Source organism: Heptranchias perlo, chromosome 35 (genome assembly GCF_035084215.1).
Source record: "Heptranchias perlo isolate sHepPer1 chromosome 35, sHepPer1.hap1, whole genome shotgun sequence".
In the NCBI taxonomy this organism is placed as follows: domain Eukaryota; kingdom Metazoa; phylum Chordata; class Chondrichthyes; order Hexanchiformes; family Hexanchidae; genus Heptranchias; species Heptranchias perlo.
The window spans coordinates 9064088-9088084 of NC_090359.1; the positions used below are offsets into that span (position 1 = coordinate 9064088).

The following is a 23997-nucleotide window of genomic DNA, read 5'->3' on the forward strand; positions in this document are numbered from 1 at the left end:
AGCTCAACTGACAGGTGAGGAAGAGAAGTGAGTAGATGAAGTAAACAGATGAGAAGGCAAACTAGACAGGTGACACGGTGACCCAGACGGGTGACACGGTGACCCAGACGGGTGAGACAATGAACAAGACAATTGAGAGATTAAATATTCAGGTGAGACGGTGACCTGGACAGGTAACATGGTGACCCAGGCAGGTGAGACATTAACGATTTAGGTGAGAGGGTGAACCAGACAAGTGAGAGATGATTGATTCAGGTGTGACGGTGAATGAGGCAGGGGATAGATTAATGATTCAGGTGATAAGGTGACCCAGATAGGTGAGAAGATGAAAGAGACCAGATAAACGTTAAACTAAACTAACCAGGTGCGAAGGTGAACTAAACATTTGATTTTGAGACCCACACATATGAGAAGGTGAATCATACACATGAGAAGAAAAACTTGGCCGGTGAGAAAGTGAGCTCGAAAAGTGGGAAAGTGAATCAGATGTAATAGATGTTGAACCAGATTAACTAAGAAGATGAACTTTGACTGGTGACTAGGTGAATTACACAGCTGAGATGGTGAACACGATGGTGATTGGAACATGCTCTTTCGGAGTGTTGCTTGGTGGATCGCACGTCTCCAACTCTCTCAGTCCTCAGCTCTCATCATGGCGGAGATGAGCCCTATATTCTGGGATCTGAGGTCAGCTGTAACGGTCAGAGAGCCAGGTGCTTCTGAGACTTTTCGGCAACATTTCCAGGTCTTCGGACGACAGGCTGTGAGTATCCTGGATGTGCCGCGTGCCGTCAAGCCTGACCACATGCCCAAACTGCGACTAACGTCCTATGTCACACCACTGAATATAGTAGATGCAGCATTGACGCCACTGGTTCACTGTATATCAATGTTTGCCTGGTGTGCTTGCGAGACAGTTCAAGTCTCTGATGTATACAGGAGAATTGGAATGATGCAAGTTTAATACAGGCCAAGCTTTGTTGGAAGCGGAAGATCTGATGACCATATCTTCTTGTTCATGTCCATCACCTGGCGCATCAGAGTAATCCTGCATCGCATTTCTGGGGTGATTGAACATGACTCGTGGGAATTCCTTCACCCAATCCACAGTCTTAGCTGAAATCTCTAGATTAGGTCGATGCTGGAGAAAGTGGCTGAGTGACTGGATGTGTGTCTACCGGTTAACTTGTCAACCCAAGGGGCCAATTAGAAAGTCAACTGGATGAGTGAGAAGTTGAACAAGACAAGTAAGAAAGTGAACTAGCCAGGTAAGAAGGTGAACTAGACAAGAGATAAGATTGAATAGGCTGGTGAAATGATGAGCTAAGCAGGTGAGAATGTGAATTAACAGGTGAGTATGTGAACTGTTCAGGTGAGTAGATAAACCCGACAGTAAAAAGGTGAATTAGCAGGTGAGAAGGTGAAGAAGACGAGTGCGATGGTGAACAGGGCAGTTGGTCTACACGCGAGATAGTGAATTAGTAAAGTGAGAAGGTGAAACAGATGAGGGAGGAGGAGGCCTATACAGGTGAGAAGGTGAATTTGTAAGTCCGGAATCTGAACTGAACAGGTGATGAGGTGAATTTGATAGGTTGGCAGGAGAACGAGAAGGTGAGTTACTCATACAAGTGCGAATGTGAGATACACAGATGAGAAGATGGAAGTACACAAGAGAAAAGGTATGTGGGAAGGTGACATAGAGAAGTGAGAAGGTGAACTGGTTGGATGAAAAGGTGAGGCATAAATGTTCAGAAGGTGAACTAGACAAAAGTGAGTATGGACTTCACAGGTGAGAGGATGACCTGGACATCTCTGAAGGGCAACTAATACATGAGAGAAGGTGAGCTGGACATAAGCTGAACTGGGAAAGTGACAATGTTCCTTGGCGTGTGAAAAGCAGAACAGGATAAATGAGGTGGTGCAGTAGACAGATGTGAAGATAAGCCAGATGAGTGAGGATGTGATGTGCACAGCTGGGAAGATGAACCAGACAAGGGAGAGCGTGAACTTGGCAGTTGAGAAATTGCAATAGAAAGGTAATGGGTCAGAATTTACGGTCAGAATTTACTGTCAGAATAATGGTGAGGTTAATGACTCTCACTGTTGTTTATGTGCAAATCGCACAGCAACTGCAGGTGAGGGGCAGATGCTTGGATCAGAATCATAGAATGATACAGCACAGAAGAAGGCCACTTGGCCCATCATGCCTGTGCCGACTCTTTGAAAGAGCTGTCCAATTGGTCCCTCTCCCCTGCTCTTTCCCTATAGCGCTGCAAAATTTTCCCCTTCAAGTGTTTATCCAATTCCATTTTTTAAGTTACTATTGAAATTACTTCCACCACCTTTTCAGGCAGTGCATTCCAGATCATAAAAACTCGCTGCGTAAAAACATTTTTCCTCAACTCACCTCTGGCTCTTTTGCCAATTACTTTAAATCTGCGTCCTCTGGTTACCGACCCTTTAACCACTGGACACAGTTCCTCCTTCTTTACTCTATCAAAACACCTCATGATTTTGAACACCTCTATCAAATCTCCCCTTAACCTTCCCCGCTCTAAGGAGCACAACCCCAACTTCTCTTGGCAAACTCTTCCCTAACATATGGGGTGGCAGGGGATTAAAGAGTCCGCATCAGTGGATATTCCTTAGAATATTATTTTAGGAACAGTACCGAAAACAAATTGCTGATCCGACTGGAGAGCGACCCTCGAGTGTTAAACACGAAGATCCGGAAGTTGCTGTCCGAGATGCAGCACGAAACAGCATCTCGCTGTCTGACTGACAGTTACATTGAACAGCGTGAAGTTCCTGTATTTGTGTGGGTGATAGGAACTAAACTCACCACAGAAAGTTAGGGCTTGTCCATTTCAGTCTAAGTACCGATTTTAATGGCGTGATAAGTCTTAATTACTGCCAATCTACCTCTCTGGTACTGAAAATTAACTTTTACCAGTGTGGAGTCTCATTCTTTCAGCTTTTAATTGTTGGAGATTTTTTTTTAAATTAAATTTTTGTTTTGCTTTTTTTCTCTCTCTTAGTCCAATCTTTCATTTCCCTCTTTATTTCACTTTCTGTAACTGATTTGACATTGAATTCACTATTCTCACTTACATTTCCTGGTTCAGACTCTGCACTGTTCATTAACGATGCTTTAATCCGATTGATTAAGGAGATACACAGTTGCTTGTCCTGTTCACAGAGGTCCCACGTGCCCTGCAGAGGGCGCCGCGCTGTTTGGCTCTCTCACTTACAGCAACTTGCTGTACAAAAGCTCATGGAAACGGAACGGGCACAGGCAAGTCTAATGAACGATGGACGCCGTTTGTTCGCTGGCTACAGTGAATTGTGGCCCATTACGGTGAACTGGGAAGGGGAGAATGTGACCGAGGCACATGAGGATAAGCAGAGAGGACAGAAGGTGAACTACGCCGGGTGACGTGGGTTAAAATCACCCCTTTTCAACTTACGCCCGAGTGGCAAGTTGACAATGTACCCCAATATCTCGAAGTCTGGGGGGTCATTTTAAATTTCAGCGATGATGTATAATGGGCGGTGGATCTGATATCACCCGTTTTACACCATCGCTAAAAGTTAAAATTACCCCCTGGGATTTTTCCAAACAGATCAAGCCCAGTATCCCCAGCATTCCCGAAAATCATAAACTCCTCACACCCAAATACTTCAACTGTCCTTCATCAAACACCGTCTCTCAATACGGGACAAAACATTTCCTGATTACCAAATCCATGGCCTTAAAATGATAAGTTCAGTGCTCACTTCCTCCTTCACACAAATAGTTTGTGATACGCGTCACCAACAAATTATTTCTGATGCTAATTATTTTAGTTGCTCTTGAAAGTTTCCTAAACTCCTTTGATTTAAATGATCAGCCCAGAGCCGTGTACGTTCCAGTATTTGTTGTATTTTTTCATTCGTCAAACCATTTCTAATTTTAGATACCAAGAAACCTGCCTCCTGGAAAGTGCTGGCAATAGTCCTTCTGGTCATCTGTTCTGCTCTAAAAGCAGCACTTGTTTCACAAATAATAACTGGTCAGTAAAATTAATTTTATTATTTTTCTCTTCATCACTCATTCCTAATTCATCCTGGTTCACACTGTTGGCCCAACGGGGGAGGAGGGATCATTAGAGCTGTCTCTATCCCATCAAAATAATCCCAGGAAATGTACAGCACAGGTTAGATACAGAGTAAAGCTCCCTCTACACTAACCCATCAAATATTCTCAGGGCAGGTACATTGCGGGTTAGATACAGAGTAAAGCTGTCTCTACACTGTCCCATCAAACACTTCTAGCTCAGCTGCAGCACGAATTACAGAGTAAAGCTCCCTCTACACTGCTCCATCAAACACTCCCAGGGCACTACACCACATGTTCGATCCAAACAGTTTCCCTGTGAAATGCGTCCCAGACTGATACACTTCAGATTTAATATGGAATAAATTTCCTCAACAATCGTTCCTTATCAGGTAGAGCACGGGTTAGATGCAGATTATCATCTTCATTACAGTGTCCTGTAAAGCAGGTTAGAAGCAATGTAAAGTCTCGAGATACAGTTTTTCCCCACAACATTTTCCAACTGTTGCTATCGTATTATTGAAGTCCACAAATGCCTCTCAATATTTGCAATGTTATATAATTTCAAAGGATTTCAGAAACAGTGAAGCTTTGGAGCAGAAATTGCTCGGAGCGGCGAACCAACAGCGCTCGCCGCTCCATAGATTTATACGAACCCTCTAACTTACCGCCGTCGTTTCTTCGGGCACTTCCTCGAATAGGAAGTGGAGAAGAGTCCAGCGTCAGTTCAAGCGAAGCTCCGACCCTGGGAGAAGCAAGAGGGTCGATCTCTCCCCTCGCCCTGTCAGATCACAGCACTTTTGTCAAGTCGCGTGACTCTCTCTGCAGACTTAGGAACTTAGGAACAGGAGTAGGCCATTCAGACCCTCGTGCCTGCTCCGCCATTTGATAAGATCATGGTTGATCTGTGATCTCACTCCATATACCTGCCTTTGGCCCATACCCCTTAATACCTTTGATTTTCAAAAAGCTATCTATCTCAGATTTAAATTTAGCAATTGAGCTAGTATCAATTGCCGTTTGCGGAAGAGAGTTCCAAACTTCTACAACCCTTTGTGTGTAGAAATGTTTTCTAATCTCGCTCCTGAAAGGTCTGGCTCTAATTTTTAGACTGTGCCCCCTACTCCTAGAATCCCCAACCAGCGGAAATAGTTTCTCTCTATCCACCCTATCTGTTCCCCTTAATATCTTATAAACTTCGATCAGATCACCCCTTAACCTTCAAAACTCCAGAGAATACAACCCCAATTTGTGTAATCTCTCCTCGTAACTTAACCCTTGAAGTCCGGGTATCATTCTAGTAAACCTACGCTGCACTCCCTCCTAGGCCAATATGTCCTTCCGAAGGTGCGGTGCCCAGAACTGCTCACAGTACTCCAGGTGCGGTCTAACCAGGGTTTTGTATAGCTGCAGCATAACTTCTGCCCCCTTGTACTCTAGTCCTCAAGATATAAAGGCCAGCATTCCATTAGCCTTACTGATTATTTTCTGCACCTGTTCATGACACTTCAATGATCTATGTACCTGAACCCCTAAGTCCCTTTGGACATCCACTGTTTTTAACTTTTTACCATTTAGAAAGTACCCTGTTCTATCCTTTTTTGATCCAAAGTGGATGACCTCACATTTGTCTACATTGAATTCCATTTGCCACAGTTTTGCCCATTCACCTAATCTATCAATATCGCTTTGTAATTTTACGTTTTCATCTACACTGCTTACAATGCCACCAATCTTTGTGTCATCGGCAAACTTAGATATGATACTTTCTATGCCTTCATCTAAGTCGTTAATAAATATTGTGAATAATTGAGGCCCCAAGACAGATCCCTGCGGGACTCCACTCGTCACATCCTGCCAATGTGAGTACCTTCCAATTATCCCTACTCTCTGTCACCTTTCGCTCAGCCTAAGTCCGTACCTTTCCCTCGATTCCATGGGCTTCTATCTTAGCTAACAATCTCTTATGTGTGACCTTATCAAATGCCTTCTGGAAGTCCATATAAATAACATCCATTGACATTCCCCTGTCCACTACTTTAGTCACCTCTTCAAAAAATTCAATCAGGTTTGTCAGGCACGACCTACCTTTCACAAATCCATGCTGGCTCTCTCTGATTAACTGAAAATTCTCGAGGTGTTCAGTCATCCTATCCTTAATTATAGACTCCAGCATTTTCCCCACAACAGATGTTTGGCTAACTGGTCTATAATTCCCCGGTTTCTCTCTCTCTCCTTTCTTAAAAAGCGGAGTGACATGTGCAATTTTCCAATCTAGAGGGACAGTTCCTGAATCTAGAGAACTTTGAAAGATTGTAGTTAGGGCATCCGCAATGTGCTCACCTACTTCCTTTAAAACCCTGGGATGGAAACCATCTGGTCCTGGGGATTTGTCACTCTTTTGTGCTGTTATTTTCCTCATTACTGTTGCTTTACTTATGTTAATTTTATCGAGTCCCTGTCCCCGATTCAATATTAGTTTTCTTGGGATTTCCGGCATGCTATCCTCTTTTTCGACTGTAAATACTGACGTAAAGTAATTGTTCAACATGTCCGCCATTTCCCCATTGTCAATGACAATATCCCCACTTTTAGTTTTTAAGGGGCCAACACTGCTCCTGACCACCCTCTTTTTCCTAATATAACTACAAAAGCTCTTCGTATTGGTTTTGATATCCCTTGCGAGTTTCTTTTCATAACCCTTACTATCTGTTTTGTGACCCTTTGTTGATCTTTGTATCTTTCCCATTCGCCAGGATCTGTGCCATTTTTGCCTTTTTGTATGCCCTTTCCTTATGTCTTATACTGTCCATGGCTGTTTTTTTTGGCAAGTAGAGTTCTTGCCCCTCAGGGGTATAAACTGATTCTGTATCACGTTAAATGTTTCTTTAAACATTTCCCACTGATCGTCAGTCGTTTTACCCATTAACAGATTTGCTGTTTACTGTGGACAGTCTCTGTCTCATCCCATTGAAGTCGGCCTTGCCCAAGTCTAGAATCTTAGCAGCTGATTCACTTTTTTCCCTTTCAAACACTACATTGAACTCGATCATGTTATGATCACTATTGGATAGATGTTCACGCACAGTTAAGCTGTTAACTGAATCTGGTTCATTACTCATTACTAAATCTAGTATGGCTTGCCCCCTTGTTGCCTCTAGGACATACTGCTGTCGAAAACTATCCTGGACTCACTCAAGAAATTCACTACCTTTCTGACAGTTGCTAGTCTGCTTTTCCCAATCAATGTGAATGTTAAAGTCCCCCATTAAGACCACTATGCCTTTCTTACACGCTTGTCTAATCTCTGCATTTATACAATCTAGCACTTCAGAGCTGCTGCCAGGGCTCCTATATACAACTCCCACTATAGTCTTAGATCCTTTCCTATTTCTCAGTTCAACCCATAAGGTCTCTGTTGGCTGCTTACCTCTCGTTATATCCCCCTTTATCATTGAAGTGATTTCATCTCCAGTCATTGAGGCTACTCCTCCCCCTCTTCCATTTTCCCTATCTCTCCTGTAGACCTTTTTACCCGGTATATTTAGATCCCAATCCTGACCATCCTGCAGCCATGTCTCAGTAATAGCTATCATGTCATACCCTCCAATTTGAATTTGAACCTGTAGTTCATTTAATTTATTCCTTATACTCCGTGCATTTGTATATAGAATTCTTAGTTGGGCTACACCCAAGCCTGACCTTCAGCTTTGATGCTGGGTTAATCACCTTACGCCTTCTAGTTTTAATTTTATCTGTTGTGCCTAAAGTACACTTTCTTTCCGCTGCTCTACGCTTTTCCCCTTCACTTGTTCTTGAACAAATGTTTTTTAACTATTTGTATTATAAATTTCCCCTGGGTATTCCCCTCTCTTGCTGCTCTCAAATTTATTCCCTTCTGACTCCCCGCTCAGGTTCCCATCCCCCTGCCACTCTAGTTAAAACCTTCCCCAACAGCACTAGCAAACACCCCCGCGAGGACATTTGTCCCGGTCCTGCTCGGGTGTAACCCGTCCCGCTTGTACAGGTCCCATCTTCCCCAGAACCGGTCCCAATGTCCCAGGAATCTAAATCCCTCCCTCCTACACTATCCCTGCAGCCACGCATTCATCCTGTCTATTCTCCTGTTCCTATACTCACTAGCATGTGGCACTGGTAGTAATCCTGAGATCACTACCTTTGAAGTCCTGCTTTTTAATTTATCTCCTAACTCCTTAAATTCACCTTGCAGGACCTTATCCCTTTTTTTACCTATGTCGTTGGTACCAATATGGACCACGACGACTGGCTGTTCACCCTCCCTCTCCAGAATGCCCTGCAGCCGCTCAGTGACATCCTTGACCCTAGCACCAGGGAGGTAACATACCATCCTGGAGTCACATTTGCGGCAGCAGAAACGTTTATCTATTCCCCTTACAATTGAATCCCCTATCACAATAGCCCTGCCACTCTTCTTCCTCCCCTCCTGTGCAGCAGAGCCACCCGTGGTGCCCCAAACTTGGCTCTTGCTGCTTTCCCCTGATAAGCCATCTCCCCCAACAGTATCCAAAGCAGAATATCTGTTTGAGAGGGAGATGGCCCCAGGGGATTCCTGCTCTACCTTCCAACTTGAAAACCAGGAAGTGAAAGGTGCAACATTAAAATCATTGTAGAATTGTTATAATCAGCGAAAAAAGAGAGCGTAAGAAACAATTTAATTAAATAAGAGACAGAAGGGAAAAGTAAAAACAATAAAGTTTTTTTTTTAGTGACCAAAAACTATGAAAATAAGGACTAATGAGACTCCACATTTTTAAAAGTTAATTTTTAGTTGTTTGGCAGTCATTAAGACTTACTGCACTGTTAAAACTTAGTTTAGATCTGGTATTTTTAAGCGTACCTGTTTTGTAGCGATATTAGTTTATTTCCAGCTGGGCAGATAATCAAGTTGGCGCATTTTCAATGATTTCTCTGATTGCAGCGGGCGATATACCTTTAATTCAAAGCTGTCTTATCGCCGGCGAACCAGTAGGAGTAAGTTCTGGATTTTCACGCTTCACTGTGCATCTGTGAACACTGAAACTTGCTCCTCCATTTCACCACTAACAACGGAGAGTGCTACTGAGCTCACAATAATTTTACAAGCAATTTCTGCCCCAATATATCACCAAGCTTGTTTTATAGTTTATCTTAGGTTCCGTGTTTATTTCACGTTAATTGTGAGTTATTTTTGACATTGTAAAGAGTTTCTCATTATTTTAAGGCTATTTCGTTAACAAGGAACTTGAGAAAGTGAACGGCAATTTTATACACCTCCAGGAAAAATACATGCAACTTTGGATGAGGTTTTGTGATCAGAATCGTGCTCCAGGTATGTATAATAATTATTCATATTTTAGGAATCTATTCATCCTTCCACCTATTGACGTAACCAGCCACTCATCCATGTCCCCACCGATTCATTCCCTTATCCATACATATACACCCATTTGGTTATTAACTTGTTTTTTTGTCTGTCTGGCTGTCTATCTATTATCCATCTATGTATCTATCAATCTATGTATGTATGTATGTATGTATATATGGTCCTGCTAAGAGAATGTCAGAAGTTGGGAACTAAATTAAAAAGCAGGACCTCAAGGATGGTTACCCCGGGATTACTACCCGAGCCATGAGTTAATTGGCATAGAGATAGACAGATCAGGAAGGTGAATGTGTGGCTGAAAGACTGGGGTGGGAAGGAGGGGTTCCATTTCATGGGACACTGGCACCAGTACTGGGACAAGAAGGAGCTGTACCGTTGGGATGGGCTCCACCTGAACCGGAATGAGACAGTGTCCTAGCGGAAAGGATACATAGGGCTATCAATAGGACTTTAAACTCGTAGGACGGGAGGAGGGATCTGGGGAAGAGAACATAAGTCTGAAGGAAAAAGAAATAGGAAATGAGAGAAAAGGTCAGACCAAGTTAAGGAATATCAGTAACAAACGGTCAGGGAACAAATACAGTTACAGAACATGAGTGCAAAATGACTTAGAAACAAAGGGATGGGAACAATTACTGAAAACAAATTAAATTGCCTGTACAGCAATGTGTACAGTGTCCGAAATAAAACGGGGGAATTGGAGTCAATAATTCATAGCGAGGAGCCAGATGTGAAAGGGATAACTCAAACATGGTTACAAACGGAACAGGAATGGCAGTTAAATATTGCAGGGTATAATGTATTTAGAAAGGAGAGAGAAGGAAGGTGGGAGGGTTTGGGGTAGCCATACTAATTAGAGACAACATAATGGAAATAGAAAAAAGGGACATAAGTAACTTTAGGATAGAAACTAGATCCTTATGGATTGAGACAAAGGATAAGAAGGGATCGATCACGTTAATAGGGGTATTCTACAGACCACCTAATAGTGGAAGGGAAGTGGAGGAAGAAATATGTACGCAAATCTATGAAATGAATAAAAAGCATCGAATAATAATGATGGGAGATTTCAACTACCCCTAAATAAACTGGCAAGAAGAGAGGCAGGGAAAGGAGAAAGGGGAATAGAGTTTTTACAGTGTGTACAGGACTCCTTTCTTATCCAGTATGTGAGAAGCCCAACAAGAGAGGAATCGCTGCTGGATCTACTAATGGGAAATGAACTAGAACAGATAAGGAAAGTAAGAATTGGGGAACATCTTACAATGTTCACAACACACAAATGTTACACCCTCGTTCAAAAAAGGGTGTAAATATATACCCGGCTAAGACAGGCCAGTCATTTTAACCTCGGTGGTAGGGAACATTTAGAGACGATAATCCGGGACAAAATTGATTGTCACTTGGACAAGTGTGGATTAATTAAGGAAAGCCAACACGGATTTGCTAAAGGCAAATCGTGTTTAACCAACTTGATTTGAGTTTTTTGATGAGGTAACAGAGAGGGTTGATGAGGGCAATGCGATTGATGTTGTGTATATGGACTTTCAAAAGGCATTTGATAAAGTGTCAGATAATAGGCTTGTCAGCAAAATTGATACCCATGGAATAAAAGAGGCAGTGGCAGCATGGATACGAAATTGGCTAAGTGACAGGAAATGGAGAATAATGGTGAACAGTTTTCGGACTGGAGGAAGATGTACAGTGTTGTTCCCCAGGGGTCGGTTCTAGGACCACTGCTTTTGTTGATATATTAATGACCTGGACTTGGGTGTACAGGACACAATTTCAAAATTTACGCTTGGCACAAAACTTGTAAGTGTAGTAAACAGTGAGGAGGAGAGTAATAGACTTCAAGAGGACATAGACAGGCTGGTGGGATGGACGGAAACAAGACAGGTGAAATTTAATGCAGTGAAGTGCGAAGTGATACATTTTGTCAGGAAGAACAAGGAGAGGCAATATAAACTAAATGGTACAATTCTAAAGGGGGTGCAGGAACAGGGATACTTGGGGGTATATGTGAACAAATCTTTGAAGGTGGCAGGACAGGTTGAGAAAGCAGTTAAAAATGCATACGGGATCCTGAGCTTATGAACAGAGGCAAAGAGTATAAAAGCAACGGAGTTAAGTTGAAACTTTATTAAATACTGGTTCGGCCACAACTGAAGTATTGTGTACAATTCTGGGCACCGCCCTTTAGGAACGATGTGAAGGCCTTAGAGAGGGTGCAGAAAAGATTTACCAGAATGGTTCCAGGGATGAGGGATTTCAGTTACGTGGATAGACTGGAGAAGCTGGGGTTGTTCTCCTTAGAACAGAGACGGTTGAGAGGAGATTTGATAGAAGTGTTCAAAATCATGAAGTGTTTAGATAAAGTAAATAGAGAGAAACTGTTCCCATTGGCAGAAGGGTCAAGAGCCAGAGCCAGAGATTTAAGGTGATTGGCAAAAGAACCAAAGGCGACATGAGGAAATTTATTTTTACTCAGCGAATAGTTATGATCCGGAATGCACTGCCAGAAAGGGTAGTGGAAGCAAATTCAATTGTGGTTTTCAAAAAGGAATTGGACAAATACTTGAAGGGAAATAATTTGCAGGGCTGCGGGGAAAGAGCGGGGGAATCGGACTAACTGGATTGCTCTTACAAAGATCCAGCACTGGCTCGATGGGCCAAATGGCCTCCTTTTGTGCTGTAATGATTCTATGGTTCTATCTTGGCAATAATGATCATAACATAATAAAGTTTAAAGTAATGATTGAGAAAGACATAATAAGACAAAGGCCAAAGTAATTGACTGGAAAAAAGCGAATTTTGAGGGGATGGGAGTGGAACTACGGAAGGTAAACTGGAAAAAAATTAGACAGACAAAGAAATGGGACAGCAGTGGGTAATAATCAAAACGATGATCAATAGAGTTCAGGAGAAATATATACCTCTGAAAATCAAAACGGTGATCAATAGAGTTCAGGAGAAATATATACCTCTGAAAAGCAAGAACAAACTCGCCAGTAATGAAACACCATGGATGAATAAAGAAATAAGGGTAAAATTGAAACTAAAGAAACATGCATACACAAATGACATAGACAATGAAGGAGAGGATGACAAAAGGGAATACGAAGAGGTTAGGAAATAAGTAAAACAAAACAATTAGGAAAGCAAAGAGGAACTGCGAGATTAATTTATCAAAAAATATAAAAACAAATAGTAAAGTATTCTACAGGCACATAAATAACAAAAGGAAAAACAGAATAGGGATAGGGCCACTAAGGGATGCACAAGATAAACTCACAGGTAATGACAGCAAAATGACAGAAATATTGAGCAGTTACTTTGCCTCCGTATTTACCAGGGAAACTAACAAGGTGGACAGGACATTAGAAGAAGTCGAAAAAGATATTTAAACACTTCAGATAGAAAGGGGTGAGTTAATTGATAAACTAATTGAACTTAGGGAGGATAAGACCCCTGGTCTGGATGGATTGCATCGGCGAATATTAAAAGATGTTAGGGAGGAGATAGCAGAGGCACTGTTACATATATATAAATTCACTAGAAAAAGGAGTAGTGCCAGAGGACTGGGAGACAGTTAATGTTATTCCTATATTTAAAAAGGTAAATGGAATAAGTCCAGGCAACTATAGACCAGTTAGCTTAACGCTGGTGGTAGGAAAGATAATGGAATCTTTACTTGAAGATGTAATAGAAAGACATCTGGAGAATGAAAATATAATAAAGAATAGTCAGCACAGATTTCAGAAGGGAAAGTCATGCTTGACCAACCTTATTGAATTCTTCGAAGAAGTAACAGAAAGAGTAGACAAAGGTAATTTAGTGGATGTAATATATTTGGATTTCCAAAAGGCCTTTGATAAGGTGCCACATTGTAGACTCATGGCTAAGGTCAGAGCAGGTAGAGCCACGGGACAGGTAGCAGAATGAATAGCAAGTTGGTACGAAACAGAAAACAGAGCAGCAGTTAAGGGTAGCTACTCAGACTGGCAGAAGGTTGGAAGTGGTGTTCCACAGGGATTCGGGAATTGGAAGTACAATCTCAAAATTTGTGGATGAACCAAATTGGGGGGTGTAGTTAATACAAAGGAAAAATGCATCAAAATGTAAGAGAACATTAATAAACGTGCAGAATTGGCATGTAATTAGCAAATGAATTTCAATATTGGTAAGTGTGAGGTGCTGCATTTTGGTAGGAAGAATAAGGAGGCCACATACTGCTTGCATAATCAGAGTCTAAATGGGATAGAGGAGCAAAGGGATCACGGGGTACAGATACACAAATCATTAAAAGTAACAGCGCAGGTTAATAAGGCTTTAAAAAAGGCAAATCAAGCACTAGGGTTCATTTCTATCTGCCCATCTATTTCTCTCTCTATCTATCGTTCTATATAATCCAATTGTTTCTCTATCTCTAGTGAAATATGCCAACAAAACCTGTTGTCTTACAGAGTGTGATGAGATATTTTGTCCAAAGGAATGGAAGTTTTTTTAACGGAAGTTGTTACTTTTTTTCAACTGAACGACGAAATTGGACTGCAAGTGCCAAGTATTGCAGTGGGAACAAATCCCATCTTGTGGTGATCACTAGTCAAGAGGAACAGGTGAGAGTTCATCGTACCGTGAGAATATAATATCACTTTAATTAGACCAATGATTATGGGGTAGATATTTCGATCCTGTACTCGTCAGCCTGCGATGTTTGATTTCATTAAATAAATGGATGAAGAACTGTGTGCACAGGAGCAAAGAAGTGGAATTTCCCCGCTGGGTAGATTTTGTCTTCACCATCTGAGTGGTATCGGGCGGTGTCTATAACGGGTGCTCAGGACTGGCGGCAGGTCAAATATCATCCCGTAGACTCCCTCGGCATGGTGAGGAATTAATTCGGCTTAGCAGTAGTGTTTTCATTTCCATCGTCTTCAATGGCGGGGTGTGAAACGAGCGTGGCGTGAAACGGGCGGCCGATTCACTATCACTCGGTTTGTGCCACCGCGCAAGAGGAATTTATCCCCCGGTATTTTCACACTGCCAATGATTTTGCGCTCTCACTTCCTGTAGGGTCGTACAAAACAAAGTTAAGAGTTCCAGTGTTACACACGGTTGATTCTCACACTCACACTTATGCACTCTCACACACACACACACTCACACTCAAGCAGTCTCACTCACACACTCAAGCACTCAGTCACACACACACACGCTCATACACTCAGACAGACATTGGTACGCTCTCTCACACACGTGCTCACACACAAACTTATTTTCTAACAAACTAATAAGAGGATCCTAGCAGGAGCCTATTGTCTTATAAAGAGAAGACCATTCTGTTGTGTAGTCTATCTGCCACTGTCTCTATTTCTACCTCCTTCTCTATCTCTGTCTCTCTGCGTTGTAGCCTTTCTTTTGTCTTCTATTGTGTCAATATATTTACAGTTATTCATCTCTTCTTCCTCTTACCTTAATGACCCGTACATTCTTCTTCCCTCCGCTCTATCAATCTGCACTGGGTTTAAATCAAGGGTCATCATCTCCTTGTGGTCATGCTCATTATCCGCAAGATCTAAAACCGTGGACTCCTCAGGTCTCTCCGAATTTTCGGTTCCAGCCTTAGCTCAGAGTTAGCACTATCGCCTCGAAGTTGAAAGTTCATTGGTTTAAGTCCCACTCTAGAGACGTGAACACGGAATCCAGTCTGATACTCCTGTACAGTACTGAGGGAGTGCTACACTGTCGGAGGTAACGTCTTTCAGATGAAATGTTAAACCAGAGGAGAACATAAGAGGGGTAAAGAGAGTGTATGAGAATAGATTAGCGGACAACATAAAATGGAACCCAAAAGTCTTTTGTAAACATATAAATACTAAAAGGGCAGTCAAAGGAAAGGTAGGGCCGATTAGGGTACAAAAAGTAGATCATCGTTTGGAGGCAGAGGGCATGGCTGAGGTACTAAATGAGTACTTTCCGTCTGTCTTCACTAAAGAGGAGGATGCTGCCAATGTCACAGTAAAGAAGGAGATAGTAGGGAAATTGGATAGGATAAAAATAGATAAAGAGGAGATGCTGAAAAGGTTGGCAGCACTGAAAGGTGAAAAGTCACCTGGTCTGGATGGGATGCATCCTCGGATGCTGAGGGATGTAAGGGTGGAAATAGCTGAGGCTCTAGCCACAATCTTTCAATCCTCCTTGGATAGGGGAGTGGTGCTGGAGGATTGCAAATGTTACACGCCTGTTCAAAAAAGGGGAGAGGGATAAACCCGGTAACTGCAGGCCTGTCAGCCTAATGACGGTGGTGGGGAAACCTTTAGAGACAATAATCTGAGACAAAATTAATTGTCACTTGGAAAAATATGGGTTAATAAATGACAGACTGCCCGGATTTGTTAAACTCAAATACTGTTTGACTAACTCGATTGAGTTCTTTGATGAAGTACCGGAGAGGGTTGATGAGGGTAGTGCGGTTGATGTGGTGTATCTGGACTTTCAAAAGGTGTTTGATAAAGTACCGCATAATAGACTTGTTAGCAAAATTGAAGTCCATGGGATTAAAGGGGCAGTGGCAGCTTGGATGCAAAATTGGCTAAGAGACAAAAGTAGAGAGTATTGGTGAATGGTTGTTTTCCAGACTGGAGTGAAGTACACAGCCATGTCCCCCAGGGGTCGTTATCAGAACCACTGCTCTTTTTGATCTATATTAATGACCTGGACTCGTGTATACAGGATATAATTTCAACGTTTGCAGATGACATGAAACTCGAAAATGTAGTAAATAGTGACGATGATAGTAAAAGGCTTCAGGAGGACAGAGAGAGACAGGTGAAATGGGTGGACACATGGCAGAGACAATTTAAAGCAGAGAAGTGTGAAGTGATACATTTTGGTGGGAAGAATGAGAAGAGACAATATAAACTAAATGGTACAATTTTGGAGGGGGTGCAGGAACAGAGAGACCTGGGGATCTTTTGAAGATGGCAGGACAAGTTAAGAAGGCTGTTAAAAAAGCATATGGGTTCCTGGATTTTATAAACAGAGGCATAGAATACAAAAGCATGGAAGTTCTGTTAAACCTTTATAAATCACTAGTTAGGTCCCAGCTGGCGTATTATGTTCAATTCTGAGTACCACACTTTAGAAAGGATATCAAGGCCTTAGAGAGGGTGCAGAGGATATTTACTAGAATGGTACCAGGAATGCGGGAATTCAGTTGCATGGAGAGACTAGAAAACATAGGAACAGGTGTAGGCCATTCAACCACTGGAGCCTGTTCCGCCATTCAATGAGATCATGGCTGATCTGTATCCTAACTCCATCCACCCGCCTTGGCTCCATAATCCCTTAATACTCTTGGCTAGCAAAAATCTATCGATCTCAGATTTAAAATTATTAATTGAACTAGCATCTACTGCTTTCTGTGGGAGAGAGTTCCTCACTTCTCCAACCTTTATGTGAAGAAGTGTTTCCTGAAGTCTCCTGAATGGCCTGGCTCTGATTTTAATGATAGGCCCCTTTGTCCTAGACTCCCCTGCAAGCAAAAAAGGTTTCTCTCTATCGACCCTATCGATTCCTTTCATTTCCTAAAACCCTCAATCACATCACCCTTTAACCTTCTATACAAGCTAATACAAGCCTAATGTATGTAATCTCTCCTCATAATTTAACCCTTGGAGCCCTGGTAACATTCTGGTGAATCTGCGCTGCACTCCTTCCAAGGCCAATATATCCTTTCTAAGGTGCGGTGCCCAGAACTGTACACAGTGCCCCAAATGTGGTCCAACCAGGGCTTTTATAGCTGTAACGTAACTTCCTCCCCTTTATATTCCAGCCCTCCAGCTTTAAAGGTTGACATTCCATTAGCCTTTATGATTATAATTTGTACCTGACCACTACATTATAGTGATCGATGTACATGGGCCCCCAAATCTATTTGAACCTCCACTGTTCCTGGATTTTCACCATTTAAAAAATACTCAGATCGATGTTTTCTTGTTCCGAAATGGATGACCTCACATTTTCCTGCATTGAAATCCATCTGCCGCAGTTATGCCCATTCACTTAATCAATCAATGTCTCTGTAATTTTAAGCTCCCTTCTACACTACTTACTATGCCACCCATCTTTGTTTCATTGGCAAACTTGGATATATGGCTCTCTAACTTGTATTCTAAGTTATTAATAAATGTAGTGAATAGTTAAGACCCCAGCAGAGATCCCTGGGATACCACTAGTCATTTTCTTCCAATTCGAGTACACATTACAAGACTCTCTGGGGGACAAATTGGACAGTGGCCGTTTTTGGGCCAGGATAGCATGATGTGCTGTTACCCCGCGCCCAATGGTTCCTGCGCAGGCAGGACGCAAGTTTCCTGGCGCGGTGGACTCAATTGCAATCAGCGTTCCATTCCGGGCCTTGCTCATGGAATCAGTGCAATTCACACTTTCCACCACCGGGGGAGCTCAATCTCTTAAAGGCAGACTGTCTGTTAGAAAGCTCTTCAATGTAGCTGGTACCTCTTATTTGCTGAAAATAACGTCTGCACGGAGTCTGAACGGAGATCAGGCATCGCACACGTAAAGCACAGATGCAGGTCCCGTCCCTATGTTTACACACTGAGTTATGTTAACACATTGAATAAAGGATGTGCACCACTAAATCCCACATCCTCCAATCTGCATGCCAGACCTCACCAATCTGCTGATCTGAGTTTGTACGAGGCCTGCGAGATGGTGTGCACCAAAGTTCTCTGCTGATGCACCAAGGGCGTTGGTGCAAGAGCTGGACAAAAAGAGGGGCATCCTATATCTGCAGTGGGGGGAGGGAGGGGGGCAATAGTCCCTCTAGACATACACCCAAACGGCAGTGGGAGGCAGTAGGGGACGAAGTCAGTGCCAGGCGCACAGCATCATGAACATGGATGCAGTGCAGGAAGAAGTTCAGTGCTTTGACATGATTGGTCAAGGTGAGTGAGGTCAACTTTAAGTAGTGTCTCCTACCAACTGCACAATGTACCACACACCCATCACCCACACACCAACAAACTCTTTCCATCAGTACTCAACTCTTCCAACCAGATGCTTCCTCTCACCTTCACACATTACCACTGTTTCAAGCCGCCCACCCACAACTCACAAGCCACAAGCTGGCAGCTATTCAACCATAACAGGCACATCACCCAGACAACACGCATTCTTGCAGGAGAAGGTGGCGCATATCAAGAGGCAGCAAGTGGCAGTGGCATTTAGCCCCTCGAGCCTGTTCCGCCATTCAATAAGATCATGGTGGACCTGTGATCTAACTCCATATACCCGCCTTAGCTCCATCCCTTAATACGCTTGGTTCACAGAAATCTATCAATTTCAGATTTAACTTTCACTCGTGAGCTAGCATCACCATCTGCAGAAGAATGTTCCAAATGTCTCTCACCCTTTGTGTGTAGAAGCATTTTCTAAATTCACTCCTGCACGTCCTGGCTCTAAATGTTAGGCTATGTCCCCGCGTCCTAGTATTCAAGTCTAGGAGACCTCTAAAAACAGTTTAAAATGTCTCGGCAGCCAGAAGCAAAAATCTAGCCACAAACCTGTAAATCCTGCAAGGTCTCTTTTAAATAGCGCCGATGGGGGGTCCTCCAGGAACTCTACGATACGTTCAGATGGTCGGGGTTAAGACTGTGCGTTGAGTTGAGCGTTAAGTCACAAAATGGTGTCTATCACTTTAAATCAGCGTTGCACACTGATTTTATCCATTTTCTCCCTACTTTACATGATTTCAGTGTTCGCCATCTGCGCCTGTGCAAACTCCTATACCAAGATGACATCTGGTGCATGTCATGCTGGAAACGTGCGTGCGCATCCAAGACGCCATCTTGGATGTCGGAGAGGCCGTGTTGTGCCGAAACAATGGGCGCTACACGACCCAATTTAGAGCCCTCTCTCTTCTACCGCCGAACCAATCCCCTAACCAGGTCAATAATTCGCCTTCAATTCCATGAGCTTTACTTTTTGCTTCCAGTCTCTTGTGAGGAACTTCATCAAATGCCTTCTGGAAGTCCATATAACCTACATCCATAGATATTCCTGAAAAAATTTAATTAGGTTAATTAGACATGACCAATCCTTTACAAAGCCATGTTGCCTCTCTCTAATCAGCTCAAATTTCTCTCAGTGTTCACTCAATTTGTCCTTAATTATAGATTCCAATAGCCTCCCCACAACAGATGTTAGACTATCAGGCCAATTCTGGTTTCTCTCTCTCACCTTTCTTAAATAATAGAGTTATGTTTGCAATGTTCCAATCCAATTCCTGAATGGAGAGAACTTTAGAAGATTATGGCTTAAGCATCTGCAATTTCCTAACCTACTTCCTTTAAAACCCTGGGGTGGAAACCATCAGGTCCTGGGGATTTGTCAGCCTTTCGTGCAGTGTTGTGTAGATGGGAGCTTTATTTGCTGATACTATTTTCTTGCTTATGTTAACTTTGGTAAGTTCCAGACTTTGACTTATTTTTAGTTTCCCTGGAATGTCAGATATATTATCCTCTTCCTCTACTGTGAAGACTGATACAAAGTGCAGGATATTAAGTGGGAAAAACGGGTGGGCTGGGGGCGGGGGGGCATTGAAAATTGTAACAATTTCAGACCCACCTCCAACTCGCCCATTTCTGGTTTTCACGGGGCCGGGACAAGGGGCGGGACGAGGGGCGGGGAACCAACCCATTCCCAGGAGGCGGGTTGGTCACTAAAACCTTCCAAGGAGGCTGCGGGCCTCCATTTTGAAAGGTTCTGCGATTTCAACCTCTGGGGGCCAGGATTCCCAGGCCTTCTCCTTCAGGCCATGTGAGAGGAGGAGGAGAACACCCGAAACTGCAGGTAAGTTCCTTTATCGCACAGTTTGTGCGCACGGAGAAGCAGGAGTGCTTCCCCCAGACCCAACAGGCCGACCTACTGCGACCCCCTCCCCCCGACGATCGCGACTCCCCCACCATGCTGCCCCCCCATCCACACAATCTAAGATTTATCTGTTCACTTACCTCTTCCTTGCTCTTCTCCCGTCCGATTGAGTCCAGCCTGTCAATCAGTCTCGTCTGAGAGACGGGAAAAAGACAAAAAAAAAAATGTCCTGACGTCAAAATCATAAGGACATCTTGGAAACCCGTATTTCCGGGTTTCCCGTTCGCAATTCGACCAACCCAGCGCCTCCACCCACCTTCCCGGCTCGGAGCTAAAATTATGCCAAAAGTAATTATTCAACAATTCTGCCGTTTCTATTTTTTCATTTGCAACATTACCCACATCTGTTTCGGAAGGACCCACGTTACCATTGACGACCCCTTTTCTTCCAATATAATTGTAAAAACTTTTTGTGTTAATCTTGATATCCCTCCCAAGTTTCTTTTATTATTCTTTTTTTGCAGCTCTCACTATCTTTTTTTGTCTTCCTTTGCTGTTCTTGCTGTCTCTCCCAGGCCCCTGGATCTATGAGATTCTTTGCACTTTTATATGCTCCTTCCTTTCGTTTTATGTTATCTCTCACTTCTTTTGTCCACCATGGCTGTTTTATTTGGGAAGTAGAGCTCTTGCCCTTTAGGCTTATACACTGGTCCTGTATTAAGCGAAATTATTTTTGATCACCTCCCACTGTTCATCAGTAGTTTTACCCGATAACAGTTTTGACCAGTTTGCCGTCGTCAGTCTCTGTCTCATCCCGTTAACATTCCCAAAATCTAGAATCTAAGTAACTGTGTGACGTTTCTCCTTTTCAAATCTAACATGGAACTCGATGATATTGTGATCACTGTCAGATAAATGTTCCCTTCCTGTTGGATTATTAACTAAGTCTGGCTCATTACTCATCACTAAATCTAGTATGGCCTGCCCTCTTCTTCTTGTCCTGCTCAATTGGTTCTAGAACACATTGTTCCAGAAAGCTATCTTGAATGCACTCAAGAAATTCACTACCTTTCTGACTTGAGCTCGTCTGCTCTTCTCAATCCATTTGAACATTAAAGTCTCCCATGAAAATAACTCAGTTTTTGCTACAAGCTTCTCTAATCTCTGAATTAATACATACTACCACTTCATTGTCGCATCAGGAGGTCTGTAGACAACTCCCATTTATAATTTTAAGTCCTCTCTTATTCCTCAATTCTTTTTGAGACTGGGACTGTTCTCCTTCGAGCAGAGAAAGTTAAGGGGAGATTTATTAGAGGTGTTGAAAACCATGAAGGGTTTTACTAAATAAGTGAGAAACTGTTTCCAGTGGCAGAAGTGTCGGTAACCAGAGGACACAGATTTAAGGTAATTGGTTAAAGAGCCAGAGGGGAGATGAGGAGAAATTGTTTTAAACAGCGAGTTGTTATGATCTAGAATGCACTGCCTGAAAGGATGGTGGATGCAGATTCAATAATAACTTTCAAAAAGGAATTGGATAAATTGTTGAAGGGGAAAAAATTGCAGGGCGATGGGGAAAGGGCAGGGGAATAGGACTAATCGGATAGCTCTTTCAAAGGCACAATGGGCCGAATGGCCTCCTTCTGTGTTGCATCATTCTATGATTCTATGAAACAATGAAACCAAGGGCTCGATTTTCGCACTCGCAGTCGGGTGCGTTGGTGGCGGGGAGGGGGCTACGAAAATCGGGGATTCCCGGGGCGGGAGCCCGGCTCCAACCCGCCCACTTCCGGGTTCCCCACTGACGCGCTCACATGCACGCAGCCCCCGCATGTGGGACTCCCGCCAGCAATTAAAGCCGGCAGGGTGCCACTTAAAGTAATTGAACAGGTACTTCAGGTCGTTTACAGTCCTGATTGACCTGTTACTTCAGCAGGGATGGGATTTTGCAACTGACTGGGACTGTTTCCCGTACTGGGGGAGACACTCCCAGTTCAAATGGACGTGTTGCAGCCATCAGCCTGTGGCAGCTGCAAAGGTCTATTTGACAGGTCGGGGGCGGGGGGAGTCCCTCACTCATTGCAGGAGGCCACTCTGTCACTTTGGACAAAGTTTGGCCTCCACCACCACCCTCCTAACAATAAAATTCACCAACTTGCACACTTACCCCGGTGTCCAGACACTTGTACCTACCTTGCGGACCCCCTCAGATGTACATCTTCCGGATGGGGGCCGCCGTAGCTGCAGTCATGACCTCCTCGGAGGACGAACAGCATCACCAGCCTCGCCGTCCACCTCTGACACGTGGAGCTCCACAACACAGTGCTGTGACACACCCACCTGCACAGCAGGAGGGATGGCAACCGCAGAGAGAGATGTGTCGCAGAGGGCACTACCCTCATCACAGGGTCCACAGACAGAGGCTCAGCTTCCTGGACCTCTCTGAGCAGCAGTGCACACGGAGGCTCAGAGTCACTAGACATGTAGTCGTGGACATCTGCAGCCTCCTTCATGCCGAGCTGCTCCTGGCTGGCCCGAGCACCATCTTCTTACCTGTCGCTGTCAAAGTCACCACTGCCCTCAACAACTTCTCCTCCGCATCCTTCCAGGGTGCCACCGGGGACATCGCCGACGTCTCTCAGTCATCTGCACAAAAGAGCCCTGCAAATACACCTACACCCACTCTGCAGTGACACAATGGGTGGCATCAGTTGTGGGTCTTCATTGTGATCCTCAGGAAAGGGCATTATTGCACAAACCAGACAAGATTCGCAAAGACATGGCACTGGTGGTGCCAATATAATATGTGATGTGAGTTGATCAGAAATTAAATACAAGTAAAAACCATGACAAACCCTGAAACACCCTTGTACATTCCCTTCATGCTCACAACACGTTTGCCTTACGCTTCCTCCTGCACATATGTGATGCATGCCCTGTGGTTGCAGCACAGGTAGTGACAAGTTGAGTGAGGCTGACTGTGAAAGAGATGCATGAGAGGGTAAGTCTGAGATAGAGCCATGAGATTGTATGAGGATTGGGTTGAGTGGTAGTGGCGGGAGGAGTACTGGCGAGGTGAGTAAGTGCAGGTAAGATGAGGATGAGGTTTGAGTGGGTGTGAGAGGTGATGTGACAGAGTAGTGTTGGCAGTGCAGAAGGAGATGTGGGGTGGGGGCAGTGATGTGGCAGATGGAGTGTAGGAGAATGAGTAAGTGTACTCACTTTGGCTGACCTACTTAGGTCATTGCAACGCCTCCTGCACTGTATGCAGGTGGGCGATATGTTGGTGGTGCAGGTGACCTCCTCTGCTACCTTGAGCCAGGCCTTCTTGGTGGCAGAGGCAGGTCACTTCCTCCCGCCCGCCGGGGGGATGATCTCTGTCCTCCCCCTCCTCCTCACCCCATCTAATGATACCTGGAGTGAGGCATCATTAAACTGGGAGCAGCCTTCCCCCTGGGCTGCTCCATGCTGTAATTATTCCGATTTCTTGCAGCATCAGTCAGTGGAGGACTGCCCCTTTAAATAGAGCTCCTCCAGCTGACAGACCTTACTGCGCATGCGCAGTCCGCCGATGTGGAGAACAGGTAAGTGGATCCAA

The 23997-nt window shown here is 43.7% G+C and overlaps 1 long non-coding RNA gene across 1 annotated transcript in view; it reads left to right on the plus strand.

Annotated features, from left to right (window-relative positions):
* The first annotated feature begins 3960 nt into the window (after positions 1–3960).
* LOC137302009 (uncharacterized) overlaps positions 3961–23997 on the plus strand; it is a 34018-nt gene continuing 13981 nt past the window's right edge. The window contains exons 1-3 of the long non-coding RNA XR_010958399.1: positions 3961–4052; positions 9339–9446; positions 13967–14119. This is a non-coding gene — a long non-coding RNA (uncharacterized lncRNA). The remainder of the gene's footprint in view (positions 4053–9338; positions 9447–13966; positions 14120–23997) is intronic.